General features: G+C 46.0%; 1 long non-coding RNA gene across 1 annotated transcript; it reads right to left on the bottom strand.

Moving 5' to 3' along the window:
- Positions 1-927: 927 nt before the first annotated feature.
- Positions 928-2615, bottom strand: LOC148869780 (uncharacterized). Its single transcript, XR_016106461.1, has 3 exons — positions 2038-2615; positions 1813-1898; positions 928-1214 (listed from the first exon to the last, which is right to left on the bottom strand). It is a non-coding gene; the product is annotated as an uncharacterized LOC148869780 (long non-coding RNA).
- Between the last annotated feature and the right edge of the window lie 13158 nt (positions 2616-15773).

Here is a 15773-nt window from a genome sequence, read left to right as displayed (position 1 = left end):
AGTAAATAATCAGGGTCCATTTGGTTTATAGATGGAATTGGAATTGGAATCCTTTGAAATCGAAATAGGAGTGATCTATTCCCATAGTCTATTTGATTTAGAGAGAAACAGGATTTCATTCTCAAGGTCAAGGGAGGGGCATTCCCTCAAATGAAGGATTGTCATTCCATTAAGAATAAAAATGGGATTTCTACCCACTCCGATTCCAATTTTAGACCCTTATTCCTCCGAACCAAACGGAGGCTCAGTGTTTCATTTTTTATAATACTAGAGTGAACTTAAATGGCTCAAAAACATGCCCTTGGGATCTGTTACCTACCATAATGGTTTCCGCACCTAACCCTATTTATATGCTGTCATGCATAGGAAGACATTCAATGTCTGGTAGGTAGGTGCGGATATTAGGCTCCAAATAGAAATTAAAAAAAATAAAACTATTAAACCCCAATCAATCTTGCCCATCATACTAGTGAAATTTGGAATTAAATAAAATAAGGGCAGAAAAGGGGGTAAGAAGTTGCAAGGGGTGCGATTTGACAGGGGGTAGGTTATTAGGTTGGAAGCTGAGGGGTATAGATATGCTGATATGCAGTTGACATGTCTCCTGCCTCGCGACACCACAATTAATGGGATTAATAGTTTTGAGAACAGGAGAAGACTGTGTTTTGTTTAGTTCTGATGATCATAAAAGAACAACCGAAAAATACCAAGTCAAACCAACACAATACATCAAAAGATATCATACTTCTCACTTCACAGATTTGAAGACTATAATATATTGTGTAATCTATGAAGGTTTTTTAAATGGGTTTAAGAAGGTATAGGTCTTAAACTGTGTGATATGCACCTTGGTTGATGCAGTCAATATGTATTATTCAATAATTAATAAAGGGCAAATTTTTTTAACTACTTGTCTAGCTTAGAAAGTTGACTAATTTAATCTTTATTATTTATGTATTGTTTTAAAGTATTCGTAAATTCTTTTATAATTGTCTAAAACTTTCCTTGTCTTAACTTTCCATCACTCTCGTGATATTAATATATTCTTGAAAATTCTTAAAATACCCTTGAATTTCGGTGTCATACTGCAAATGACAAAAAAACCCAATTGTCTACTCCATTGCCAAGGTCGTTGATCGAAGGCGAACCTGCTGTTGCTGCGACACTGGTAGAAGTAGGGTGAGCACGAAGGAAAGCCTTCAACTGTGGAGGCTCTACAAACATAGAGTTAAGAGAGTATTAGCACACTTGGCTATGATTTATCTTATTTGACAGAAAATAATACAAAATAGGGAAAATCAAATAAAACCAGTAGCATAGTTGTAACTTTCATGGTTTTAAAAAATGACTCGGAAATGTCTAACCACCTGTTTTTGAATCAACAGTTCAACTGTCTCATTCGAATGAATGATTTGTTTTGATAATAAAAATAAAAAAAAGTAAAAAATAGTAAAAAATTATTGATCGAATCCATGGATCGACAATTCAACCACCTAAACCAAGAGTTATTGACCAATTCAATGATTTCTGGTTAAAGATCGGATTTGGAGTAAAACAAAACCCATTACTTAGACGGTTCTCAGGCTGAACGATACTATCCAGCTGAAAGGCAGTTCAAAAACCATGATAACCTCAGATTGAGCTAGGAACCGGATTTTAACACTGAACCTGTGGATCCTCCAACAGCCGATATAACAAAATTAAATAATGCCGCATGAGCTCTTAATAGTTTTCCTTCATTTTGTTACAAAGAAAACTAACAAAAGCGAAGCAACATTGAAAAAGGGAACTTATAAAGGTCAAGAAAAATACCTGAAAAATCAATCCAGCAAGAAGTTTCCACTTCTCCCGAGGAGTATGAGTTCTATCGACGTTTCCATTGAAAATTTTCTCCATTGCTTCACAGAGAAGAATAACAAATTATCATCAAAAGGCACAGAATACGTAACAGAAATAGAAGAAAGCAAAAAGAGGAGAAAATTTTGGAAGAATAGAAAAAGGATGGAAAGAAAAGGAGAAAAGGGAGAAGAAATAAACCTTAGAAGCCTACAAAGCAATACAAAATGTCATTTTTATATCTCGCGATCAGTTCCATATACGTTTGAGACTTTGAGGCGGACATCATTAAAAACAATCTAAGGATGAATTGATCAACAATGTACGGGAACTGCTCCTTGGAAAATTACAAATTGAATCCCCCAATCGCATCCGCAAGGTGATCTCTCTTCCTCTTTTATTCAATCAAGGTCCTCAGATCTCTCTTTACCATAAAACTCGAATAGGAATCATAACAGGGACCAGTCCGACAATTTTAAACGAATCAAACCACGAGGCTCAACCGAAAGTTCGAAACTGATATCTCGATAAAAGTCCAGTTGTCTAAAACGATTTTCTCCGATCCGGAGCGGGAAATCGGCCTGAACCGAAGTTCTAAGCTTCAAATCTAATGATCAAACACACGATTGGAACAGAGAACGAGGGGCTTCTGTATACATGGATAAGAGGGACGTGGTGTTGGTAGATATGGTTGCCGAGTTAACTGTATTCGCAACCGTACACATGGACATAACGCTCCAAGTACCATGGATTTGGATGCTTCCAAGGCCCGATCGAACAATTGGATTGGTCTCCAATTGTCCGTATATAGTAAAGTGTAAAATGTTTCATTTTGAAAATTTGAAAGAGAATGATGGATAAAATAGTCTCTGTAATTTTTTTGTTAGCCAACGAGGATTTAGTCAATTCTTAGAAAATATAGAGATACTCTTATGTAAATAATAGAGGTAGAGTTAGTTAATTTTCAAAATCTTAGGCGAACTTTAAGAAATTTGCCCTTATAATTTTTGTTTGATTAAAATTACTCGACTTTTGAATTTGGTGCCTCTGGTTACAGAAATGTTATATGAACAACCACTTTTTTCTTTGTTTAAATTCTTATTATTAAGTCTTATATTTAAGGTATTAAATACTCGCTTGGTAATTGATGGAGCGCAATCCAGTCGGTCTTAGCTGTCAACGATTTCGCCTCTGATTGAAGCGACGGGGAGCTTGAAACGGAGAAGATGAGGGAACTCCGGGGGGAACCCGACGAGAAAACTCCGAAGTTCAAGTTAGTATTCTCTCAAATGCAAAGTAAAGACCAGATGGCGCAAAGTTCACATACCTCGTTGTTGGGGGTAGGGGGCCTTTTATAACCACTTCGCATACTCACTCCGAAGCCCCTGTCAGGTCGGGTATGATTACCTTTGTCTCTGTCAGTTCGGGTGTCGTCCTTTCTATTGGGATTGAACCGCCACTGCTTCTTGTCGAAGCCGTCTCTGTAACTGGAGATGACGGTGTCAGGTGGCGGTGGCAGGTGGCCGTTTGGAGTGCGGCCGCCAGGCGTCAGATCCCAAGTTAGTCAGGTGCGCCGCCCCTGCATATGAACTTCCTCGGTGTCAGGCATGATACAGTTTGTTCGGTTTGGCGTCTTGGAGGTGATGTGCTGGAGTGGTGAGCGAGGTGAAGTCTTGAGCTCGAAGGTATGTCCTGTATTAACATAGTGCAAACTAGTTCGGTGAGGTGAGTCCTGAACTGCTATAAGGCAGGCCAGTTCGGCGAGGTGTGTCCCGAACTACTATAAGGCAGGCCAGTTCGGTGAGGTGTGTCTAGGCTGGACAGTTCGGGGTACTGTCTGAGTGGCTTGGGGCCTAAGGGAGAGTTCGGGCTCCTAGTAGGGAGTTCGGACCACTAGTAGGGGAGTTTGGTCCGTTGGTTTCTCCCCTTGGTGCGTGCGCCTTAGGCGTGCTTTTCTGCCAAGCTGTCATCTTTGCCACGTGTTACGTAACTATGAGGTTGGGCCAAATCTTCCTTCATCAATTGCCCCCACTCCTCGTACTAAGGGTCTTGCCCTGGCGCGAGGAGTTCACGAGGTGGTAGGTGGATTTGTCTCGTTCTTCGAATCTTGATAGCGCGAGGTGCTTTGTCAGGGTTCTTCGGTTTTCTGGAGTGTCCAAAAAGGCAGGAGACGTGCCTGCCTGCTTACAAATGTTGACAGATGTGGCAACGCGTATTTATTTTAAATTTCAAAAAATCACGCCACTGGGAACGTGACAGTGGGTCTTTTGATTTTGAAAAAAGCGCACCACTGCCGTTTTGAAGAGATGTGCGCTAGCAGTTGCCAGTTGCAGAAAGACGTGTGCGGCGCATTGTTTGTTTCCGAAAGACGTGCGTTAGCGCATCATCGGTTTTAGAAAGACGTGCACTGATGTTTCGTCCATTTCAGAGAGACGTGCGCCAATCACATCTCGGTCTTAGGGGACGTGCGGTCAGCGCGAATGCGGACCATCGGATTGACTTTGATCTGCACTGTTGGTCCTTGGTTACTATAGCTATAAATAGTAGGGGACCCCAGTCGATTTGTCACTTCTACGGTTTGCCTCTTGAGCTCGCGTCCAATTTTTCAGCTCACGCTCAGGCCTTTCAGTTCGCGTCTAGGCTTGTTATTTCGCCTCCAAGGTCTTCTTGCTTGTTCCAGTTTTCGGAGCCTTCAAAACATTTTTTTGGGCGAGTACTTTCTTGAATCCACCTTTTCTCCTCGATGTCTAGCTTGGATAGCTCAGACAATTCTTCGAGTAGGTCTGATGTAGGTTCTACGAACCGAGTCTCATCCCCCGATGGCCTTAGTGATTCTGAGGTAGAACTTGAGGACGACTTCAAACCTGTAAGCCGAGCCGCTTCGGGCAATTTGGCGTCTACCTCTCGTCGAGGTCGAATGCTAGATAGGTTTGGTCCTTCGACCATGATGCCCGAGGAGCTCCAATCTCTTATTATTTCTTACAATTTGCCCGACGGGTACGCCTATTTCATTCCTTTGGGTAGCTTTCCTTGGGAACATGGTCCTGATGAGATCGTGATATTTTGGGAGCAGCTCGCTGCGGGGCTGCGATTGCCTTTCCACCCCCTTCTCGTCGAGGTCATAAACCACTTCGGTGTTACCATTGGCCAGTTTCATCCGAACTTTATTCGGAACTTGGTGGGGACAGCCTCCATTTTTTGCGAATAGGGCTTCCCTTTAGACTTGGAGATATTCTCCTCTATTTTAATGCTCAATAAATAAGCGGGTTCTCTTCCTGGGGGAAGACGGGCGTAGTACCTATCTCGTCGCCCGGGTTTTAAGCTTCTGCACGAACTTCCCAACAAGGTCCCGGCGTGGAAGCGGGACTACTTCGGGGTGCGAAGTGCACAAGGGTGGCCTTTTCAGACCGGATGGGGGGAGGCCGCTATTGATTCTGGTGTCACTCTCGATAAAGAGACAGTGAAGGGCCTCCGGCAATGGGCACGACAAGGGTTAAAATGCCATCAGTACTTAACGGAGGCCAAGCTTATTGCGGTCGGCCTGAGTTCGGGTAGGTTTCTTGCTTAGAGGTTTCTTGTTCGCTTTGTTCCTTCATTTTTTCTGATGCCGAACTCTTTTCTACAAGTGCGATGGACTTAGAGATGACTCGTGGGGGGCATCTGTTCCAAGGCATGAAGAGGAGGAAGCGGGTCGCCAAGCGAACTCATACCGAGCTGCCCCAGAAGGAGCCACAAATTCTAGACCACACGTCGGAGGATCTTCCTAGGGAGCCTGAGGTGGCTCCTTCAATGCAGGAAGCGGCAGGGGTCCCTTACACCGAGACAACTCACACGGGTGCTCCCACCTATTCTAGTGCTCCCGCTTATTCTAGGTCCGCTCATACGCGAGCTGGGTCCTTGGGCTCGGGAGCTCAAGGTGAGTTTAGGGGCAAGTTGTCGCCAAACTACGCTCTTCAGAAGAGTAGGGAGGCCACTTTCCCCGAGGAGATCGCGGCGTGGACCGATCTTCCCTTGAACCAGATCGCCTGTCGTGTCGTAACTCATGCTATGGTGGTGAGTCAAATTTCGTCTGCCCTCTTTGTTTTCTATCCTTCTTGCTATTGTTAATCCTATCCTTTGTTCCTTTTGGTAGGTGAACTCCTCTATTCAAGCCCTTGCGGCCCAGGTGGAGAGGAGCTTGAGGCAGGCGCGAGCTGCCGAAGAGGCCTTTTGTGCTACTGAGGTGAATACCCGAGCTGCCGAGGCGGCTGCTCATGCTGCCGAAGAGGCTGCTCGCGTTGCCATGGCCAGGCAGGCGATGTCTCAGCGGGATGGCGAGGTCATGGGGGTAGTCATAAAGCATATGGTGGATCTGAGTTTGAACCTGCAGCATCAGGTCGAATATCTTCAGGAGGACATCAGGGAGAAAACACAGATCTTTTCCCAATGTATTGAAGATGCCAAGAAAAAGGCCGTCGATGACTGCATCGCTTCACCGCATTTTGACGACCTGATGGTGGATTCTTACAGAAGGGGATTCAAACTGAGTCGGTTGATGATCCGGAACACGTACCCTGACCTCGATATTAGCGTCATATCCACTTCGCATATAACCCAGGAGATGGCCAATGCTGTTGATGGTGAGCCGGATTCCGAGGGCGAGGCAGGGCCTTTGGGAGTCGTTGAAGTGCCTTCTAATGGGGAAGAAGTAGCCCCTGGCTTGTAATTTTTTATTGTAGTCCTTTTCTCTCAATGAAATAGACAATCTTTTTGGTTTAAGTGTTGTTCTTTTTTTCGAAATGACAATTTTCCGAACTGATAATATGCCCGATCTGTTTCTTGCCTGGGTTATTGCACTCGCGTGACCTATTTTGGTGTTTAATACTTGGTCTCTGCCACGCTTGTCTTTTGACTGATATTTTGCCGAACTGATAATATGCCTGACTTTTCTTTGCTTGCCTATGCCGAGGTTCCTCTTGTTAGCTCGGCATCCTGGCCCTTAGACTCTCGTAGAGATTTCATCCACTTCGCTTGGCGGTCTATAGGTAGTATCGCCTTAAGTTAACGATGTTCCACGCTCGGGGTACTTGTTTGCCTTCTAAGGTTTCAAGCTCGTATGCCCCCCCAAGCACTCTCTTTACTCTATAGGGTGCTTCCCAATTTGGTCCAAGTTTGCCCACGTTTGGTTTGGACACTATAATCTTACAGAGAACCAGGTCGCCGACTCGGAAGCTCCGCTTCTTTACTCTGGCGTTGTAGTACCGAGCTACCTGATGCTGATAGGCTACTGTCCGGATGTGTGCGAGGTCTCTTACCTCGTCCAGTAGGTCGAGGTTAGTGCATAACTCATCTCCGTTCGTCTGATCATCATATGTTTCTAGTCGCAGTGTAGGTACTTCGATTTTCGCTGGGATTACCGCTTCAGTGTCGTAGGTGAGGTTGAAGGGGGTCTCTCCTGTGGCGGTTTTTTCTGTAGTTCGGTGAGCCCATAAAACACTTGGTAGCTCTTCTGCCCAAAACCCTTTAGCTCGGTCTAGACGTGATTTTAGTCCGCACAGGATGGCTCTGTTCATTACTTCTGTCTAACCGTTTCCCTGCAGGTGCGCGACCGATGTGAAGTTCTACCGAATTCCCATGCTCTGGCACCATTCTTGGAACTTGATATCCTTGAACTGCTTGTCGTTGTCGGAGACTAGTACCCGAGGTAACCCGAAGCGACATACTATGTTCTTCCAAAAGAAGTTTTGTATATTTCGGGCTGTAACTGTTGTCAGAGGTTCGGCTTCTATCCACTTTGTGAAGTAATCTACTACCACCACTAGGAACTTTCTCCCACCTGTTGCGGGTGGAGATGGCCCCAGGAGGTCAATGCCCCATTGTGCGAAGGGCCATGGGCTGGCGAGGTATTTGAGGTCGGAAGCAGGCTGATGGTGGATATTGGCGTGCTTCTGACACCTGTCGCATTTTCTAACGAGCTCGACGGCTTCTGCCTTCATCATTGGCCAGTAATATCCTTGTCAAAGTGCTTTTTGGGCGAGTGCTATGCCCCTCAGGTGTCCGCCGCACAGACCTTCATGAGTGTCGCGGAGTACGGGCTCGGCTTCGACAGGTCACAGGCAACGCAAGTAGGGGAGCGTGTAGGACCGTCGGTACAACCGTTCATCAATTATGACGTATTTGGCCGCCTGGCGCTGCACCCTCTTGGCCGCATTGCGGTCTGCAGGGAGGGTTCCATCTAGCAAGAAGCTCACGAGTGGGTAAATCCAGCTCGATTTTGCTTCAAGGACGGGAGCGACCTCCCCTACCCCTCTGAGAATACTAGGCCGAGGTAAGTCCTCTATGTACACGGTTCTCATGTTGTTGTGACTTGTGCTAGCTAACCGGGATAGAGCGTCGGCCCTAGTGTTCTTTGACCTCGGGATTTTCCTGATGAAGTGTGACTGGAAGTTGAGCAGGGTCTCTTTTACTTTTGCTAAATATGCAACCATGGAAAGCTCGCGTGCGTCGTACTCGCCCGTGACCTGGTTGACCATGAGCTGGGAATCGCTACAAATGACTATTTGCTTTGCTCTTACCTTTTGCACTAGGTTCAGCCCGGCTAGCAGTGCTTCGTATTCTGCCTCGTTGTTGGATGCCGCGAACTCAAAGCATAGTGTGTATTCCAATTTTGTGCCACCCGGGCCGCATAAGACTATTCCAGCCTCGCTGCCCTATTGGTTCAAGGAACCATCTACGTGAAGGATCCAGGGCTCCTCATCCCAGTTCACACTTGGCCTGACCAGGAGAGATGCCACACTGGCTGCTACTTCACGGGGTTCAGACACTAATGGCTTGGGAGCTCTAGTTCATCCGAACTGGGGATCTCAGGCTCAACCTGCTCAGGGGCTTCGAGACAGAATGTGCAATCGGTGATAAAATCTGCTAAGGCTTGGGCCTTAATGGCGGTTCGGGGTTTATACTAGAGGTCGTACTCACTGAGTACAATGGCCCACTTCGTCAGCCGACCGGAAACCTCGGGCTTGAGCAAGACTTGTCTTAGAGGTTTGTCAGTTAAGACGACGACAGTGTGAGCTTGGAAGTACGGGCGGAGTTTTCAAGCTAAAATCACCAGTGCGTACGCTATTTTTTCTATCTACGGGTATCTCGTCTCTGCTCCCTGCAAAATTTTACTAACGTAATAGACGGGCCGCTGGACCCAATCTTCTTCCTTTATTAGTACCGAACTGACCACCTCATCGCTCGCCGATAGGTACAGTTCTAAGACTTCGCCCTCCTCGGGTCTGGCTAAGGTTGGCATAGTGGCGAGGTAGGTTTTTAGCTCGTCGAATGCGAGTTGGCAATCTCAGGTCGGTTCGAACCCTTTGCCTTTGATTGCCTTAAAGAAAGGCAGGCAGCGGTCTGCCGATTTGGACATGAAGCAGCTCAGAGCGGCTATACGGCTGTTTAGCCTTTGAACCTCTTTTACTTTTTGTGGTGGTCTCATATCAAGGATGGCCTTTATTTTGTCCGGGTTGGCCTCAATACCGCACCGGTTGACAATGTACCCTAGGAACTTACCCGAGGTGACACCGAAGACACACTTGTTTGGGTTCAGTCTCATTCTATATTGGCGCAGAATTTGAAAGACGAAATTTAAGTCTTTTATTAATTCCTATGAGAACTGTGTTTTGACGACCATGTCATCTACATAACATTCTATTTTCATGCCAATTAAGGGCCGAAAAAGCTTATTTACAAGTCTTTGAAAGGTCGCCCCAGCATTCTTTAGTCCGAAGGGCATGACCTTGTAATAGTACAGGCCGAACTCGGTTATGAAGCTGGTTATTTCCTCGTCGGACTAGTCCATCTTGATTTGGTTGTAGCCTGAGTAGGCATCCAGGAAGCTTAGTAGCTCATGTCCCGAGGTCGCATCCACTAGGCAGTCAATTCGGGACAGAGGAAGCAGTCTTTTGGGCAAGCTCGGTTCAGGTCGGTGTAGTTGACGCACATGCGCCACTTGTCGTTTGCTTTTTTCACCAGCACTGGGTTGGCTACCCAGCTCGGGTAATGAACTTCCCTTATGAAGTCTGTTGCGAGGATCTTTTCGACTTCTTCGTCGACCGCCCTCCATCTCTCCGGGGCTAAGTTGCATTTCTTCTGTCTAATTGGTTTGACTACAGGGTCAGTGTTAATTTTGTGAGTTATAAGGTCAGGGTCAATACCAGGCATATCCACCGCGGACCATGCAAAAATATCTAAATTTTGAAGTAAGAAACTCACCAGTTCAGTTCGTTGAGGCTCCTTGACGGAAGCACTGATCTGTATCGTTCGCGTTGGATCTTTAGCCGAGGTCGGGACTGTGACTATTTCCTCAGTGGGCGAAGCTCCTTCCTCACCCTACTCCGTAGGCCGCTCCAATTCGAGGTCGTCGGCTGCCTTGGTTTTTTCCTTTAGGGCGGCGACATAGCATTTGTGGGACTCAAGCTGGTCGCCCCGTGCTACCCCCACACCGAAGTCTGTGTGGAACTTCATTGCCAGATAGTAGGTGGAGACCACTACCCGCAGAATATGCGTAATTGGCCGCCCTATTATGGCGTTGTATGTGGAGGGGGTCACGACCACCAAGAAATCGTGGTTGAGTCTTACCGCGTACGGCCATGTGCCGACTTCCACAGGTACTGTTATCTTCCCCAGGGGCTTGACTTCCTCTCCGCTGAGGCCCACTAGAGGAGTGTGCGCGGGCTTCAACTCGCTTCCCTACAACTGTAATTGGTCGAACGCGATTTGAAGAGGATGTCCGCCGAACTACCTGAGTCCACAAGTACGCGTCAGACTTCGAAGTCGCTAATCCTTAGTTTTATGGCGAGCACGTCGTCGTGGGGATAGTGAACACCTCGCGTGTCATCTTTTGTGAAAAAGATCGGTTCTTTCATCTTCGACCGCTTTGGAGGGTTCTGCTCCTCTCGGGCCACCTCGCGAACTGACATCCGTGCTGCTGCCGAAGTGCAACCTGCTACCACCGAACCGCCCACTATCACATGGATGGTTCCCCGAACTGGCCTCTCTTCTGGGGGAGGTCGCTACAAGGCTTTGGCCAGTCTGCTGCTCGACTCGGGGGCATCATTTCCGTGTTCCCCTTGCCGACCTGCTTTATTATTATTGTCATTATGTACAAAATTTCTCAAGTATCCACGACGGATGAGCCCCTTTATCTCGTCCTGGAGATTATTACATTGTTCGGTACTATGATCGTGATCTTTATGAAAACTACAATATAGATTTTTATTCCTCTCGTTTGGATTACTCTTTAGGCAAGGCGGCCACTTTATGTAAGGGGCGCCCTTGATCGTCATCAAGATCTCGGTCCGCCTTGTGTTCAACGACGTGTAATCCGTCCAAACTGCTAAGGTAGCTCGGGATGGCTAACTTGGCTTCGCCTCTCGGGCCTGGCTTCTTCTGTCGCCTGGGTTGGAGGGCTCGCCTTCTCTTTTTCTTTTTTCAACCCCGCCTTCGGTTCTTTGGTTGATTTCTTCCTCTGTTCTCATGAACTTGTCCGTGAGCTTGACGAAATCGGCCATGGTTGCTGGCTGGCTGGCCACCATGTGCCATTTGAATTCTTTGTGCATTACCCCTCTTTTGGCCGCTGCGAGCTGTACCGCGGGGTCTAACTGTGGTATCTGCAAGCATGCTTCATTGAACCGCTTGATGTAGCTCTGGATGGGTTCTCCTTCTCTCTAGATTACCCCGAAGATACTTTCCTTGGTTCTGGGGCACCGCTTGCTGGTAACAAAGTGTGCGGTGAAGATCTACACGAACTGGGCCTAGCTTCTTATTGACCCAAAAGCTAGGTTCCGGTACCAGGTGCGGGCCACCCCTCTGAAGGTGGTGGTGAAGGCCACGCACATGCATGACTCACTGGCCCTAGCGAGGTGCATCTGTGATTGGAATGCATCGACGTGGTCACTGGGGTCAAAGGACCCATCATACTTGTCCAGATATGGAAGTTTGAAGTCTCTGGGCATGGGGACTGCCAGAAGTTCTGATGAAAAGGGGGAAGGAACTGAGAGAATTGGGATGGTTTTTACCTCGTCCGAGCTCGTCTCTTCCTTGCCTCTGAGCTCGGGTAGGACACGGGTAGCAGGTTGGCAACTTCACCGGCGCCTTCTTTGAGCTGGCTTGGTGCTGGCGCTGCTGGCCTCCGTGTTGCCAAGCTCGATGGGCCCGGAATGATGGCCTACTGCTAGGGTACTGAACCGGTTCTCCGTGAGTGGGAACTCGGGCTTGGAGTGCCGAGGTGACTTTGTGTGCGAGGTTCCTGACCCACCTGCGAGCTGCGAGGCGGGGGTGATTTTTCTTTGCTTTCGGCCTGGGGATGAGGCCTGACTATTAGGGGGGTTCTGGGGTTGGGAAGCTTCTCCTCAGTGAGGTTGTCCACCTTGAGGTGAGGCCTTAACCGGCTTTGAAACAGGGCGCCGGGGGGGGGGGGGGGAGCAGTGACTGGTTTATGGGTAGCTAAGGGAACTGCTGCTGATAATGGTGCTGGGAGAGGTGGTGCAGTACCTGGTGTTGTTGGAGTTGGTGTTGCTGGAATTGTTGCATTTGGGCTTGCATTGCCCGCATGCATTGCATTAGGTCGTCCAGCTGGTTCTGGCGGGTTGCCAATGGGACAGCAGTTGGTTTAGTGAAATTTGTTTCAATAGGGAATGGAAGAGGGATGTTCAGCGAAGGAGGGTTCAGGGGCGCCACTGCTTGTGGCACATTCAAAATGGGGATCCCATCCACTAAAAGAGGGATGGTGAACTGCCCAACGCACACCACAGGAACTTGGAGTTATCTCCTGTGGTGGTCATTTCTGTTCCACGTCCGACACTGTTGGAGGAGGCCATGGGTGTTGGAGTTTTTGAAAGAAGGGTAGGTAAAGATTTAGAGGGAGGCTTTTAGAAGTGTTCCCACATATGGTGCCAATTGATGGAGCGCAATCCGGCCAGTCTTAGCTGTCAACGATTTCGCCTCTAACTGGAGAACGTTGAGCCTGAAATGGAGAAGATGAGGGAACTCTGGGGGGAACCCGGCGAGATAACTCTGAAGCTCAAGTTAGTATTCTCTCAAAGGCAAAGTAAAGACCAGATGACGCAAAGTTCACATACCTCGTTGTTAGGGGTAGGGGACCTTTTATAACCACTTCGCGTACTCACTCTGAAGCCCCTGTCAGGTCGGGTATGATTACATTTGTCTCTGTCAGTTCGGGTGTCGTCTTTTCTGTTGGGACTGAACCGCCACTGCTCTTTGTCGGAGCCGTCTCTATAACTAGAGATGACAGTGTCAGGTGGCGGTGGCAGGTGGCCGTTTGGAGTGCGGCCGCCAAGCGTCAGATCCCAAGTCAGTTAGGTGCGCCACCCCTGCGTACGAACTTCCTCGGTGTCAGGCATGGTATGGTTTGTTCGGTTTGGCGTCCTGGAGGCGATGTGCTGGAGTGGTGAGCGAGGTGAAGTCTTGAGCTCGGAGGTATGTCTTGTATTGCCATAGTGCAGACTAGTTCAGTGAGGTGAGTCTCGAACTGCTATAAGGCAGGCCTGTTCGGCGAGATGTGTCCTGAACTGCTATAAGGCAGGCCAGTTCGATGAGGTGTGTCTAGGCAGGACAATTCGGGGTACTGTCTGAGTGACTTAGGGCCTAAGGGAGAGTTCGGGCTCCTAGTAGGGAGTTCAGACCGCTGGTAGGGGAGTTCGGTCTGCTGGTAGGGGAGTTTGGTCCGCTGGTTTCTCCCCTTGGTGCTTGCGCCTTAGGCGTGCTTTTCTGCCAAGCTGTCGTCTTTGTCATGTGTTATGTAACTATGAGGTCGGGCCAAATTTTTCTTCATCAGTAACTCTTTAGACATTTGATATATGAAAAATCTGATTTTCAAATGTTAGAGACGTTTGATTTCGCATATGAAATAGTTTTTCAAAGAACAAGAGAACTAAATATCAGACGTTTGGTCTTGGAAGGTGACTCAAAGGTGATGATTAGTTGGCTGAAAGAAGTGGATAGTGCCTTGTGGAGCTATAACAATGAAAAGAAAAAACTCTGTTGGTTGGGCAGAGAGATTGAGATACACTATAGCTGGATGAAGAGGTCTGCCAACTCATTTGTATATGGATTGGCCAAACTAGAGGTGAATAGCGAGGTTATCTTTTGAATTAATTTTGAACTTTCTGTCATTGTATTCTGTTGATGAGGAGTTAAGAGTTTTTATCTCCCCTATTGAATTTAAAACTTCATAAATATTCACATCATTAATAAATTTTAGTTGTTACGGATAAAAAAAATAGTTTTTCAAATCTGTAACGGTAAGACATGGCTTGACTAATGTATAAAACACCTCAACTTATTTCAAAATAACAAGCAATGCTCCATTGTTAGAAACTTCTCCACTGTTCTTGTTGAACTCTCTCTGCGTCGCCTCTTCTCCAACGCATTGACGATATTGATAAGTGATTTTTACCCCATTTTTTCTTTTATTTTTTCCATTTTCTCTTATTTTGTTCTACTACACATCACTTTCCTATTGAATGATAGTTATAGACCACTTTCTTCTTTGCGTTGCATCTTCTCCTAGAAACATTGCGGGCATCGACTAATTAACTGGTGACTACCCACTTCAACCCAGTGATCAAAAGGTGTTAAAGGAGAGGCATTTGAGTCATTTGACAATGGCCATGACCATTCAATATAGAAGATTCTGTCACTTTCAATATTGTTTACATGACTTATTACTTACCTGACCATTCACATATTCTAACCTTCTCTTGTTTGTTCTCCACTGTCTACTGTAATTTATAATAAATATATCCACTATAATTTATAATAAACATGTACTTGTCACTGTTTATGCCCAATAATAGGGATGATAATTTTCCCCATCCTTGATGGGACCCAACTTCTCCGACTCAATGGAGTTGGAGATGGGGACGGGGTTTAATAGAAATTCTCAATCGGGATTGGGGTCGGGGGTGGGGATTGAGGTCTATGCCCTATCCTAACCCCGATTATATATATAAATTTTATTTATATTAAATGTACATTATTTATATATATCAAAATATATTTAAAATATTATTTAGAATTTAGAATTTTTTTTTTATTTTAAGTAAATTTATTTTTCAAAAAAAATCTATTATCTAAAGAAATTTCGAGGATTCGAGTCCCAGTAGGGAATCCATCCTCGTTGGGGATTGGGGATGGAGAGGACAAAGTTTATCCCTGCCAGGGATCAGGGATGGGGCTTAATTTCAGAATCAGGAGTGGGGGCATGGAATATGATCCCCGCCCCGTTGTCATTCCTACCCAATACTATAAAAATGAAACCACAAATTCAGCCACCTAAATTAAGCCATCCACAACATATATGTTGTCCCACTAAATTTTGCCTTTGCATTAATATCTTAAGATTAGAACATATCTTTTTGTGGTCAGCTAGTTGGAACTTAGGCTCAGTTTGGAAGGAGTACAAATACAAATATATAGAGTGCAAAACCTTGTATTTAATTTGTATTGTTTTATATGTATTTGCACTTTACATATTTTTATTTGTATTCTTTCCAAACAGAGCCTTAGGTTGCGTTTGGAAATGGTGCAAATGGAGTGTAAATCCTGGTTTAAGGTAAATTTGCACTCTGGTTCACTTTTGCTTGTGTTTGGCAACATTACATTTATACATTGACAAATGACAGAAAAAGAAGTAAATTTGCACTCAAGTGGGCTTTTGATAAAAAAGGCATATGCTTCATTAGAATTCGTGTTTACATCTATTACAACAAAAGTCTATTTGATAAAAAGGAAAATTTGTAGTGCAAAACGAACTCAACTTTGCAATTTGTATGAACTGTTTTATTCTTTGCATATTTCCATTCACACTTATTTGCATCGTTTCCAAACACAGCCTTAAACACAAACTACTACAATGAAAATGCATAAGACTAATGACATGAGGTACAACT

This window comes from Nelumbo lutea, chromosome 2, assembly GCF_056320005.1.
Source record: "Nelumbo lutea isolate HS-2025 chromosome 2, American lotus-T2T, whole genome shotgun sequence".
In the NCBI taxonomy this organism is placed as follows: Eukaryota; Viridiplantae; Streptophyta; class Magnoliopsida; order Proteales; family Nelumbonaceae; genus Nelumbo; species Nelumbo lutea.
Note: the sequence above shows the minus strand (reverse complement) of the source record. Positions and strands in the feature narration are given on the sequence as shown.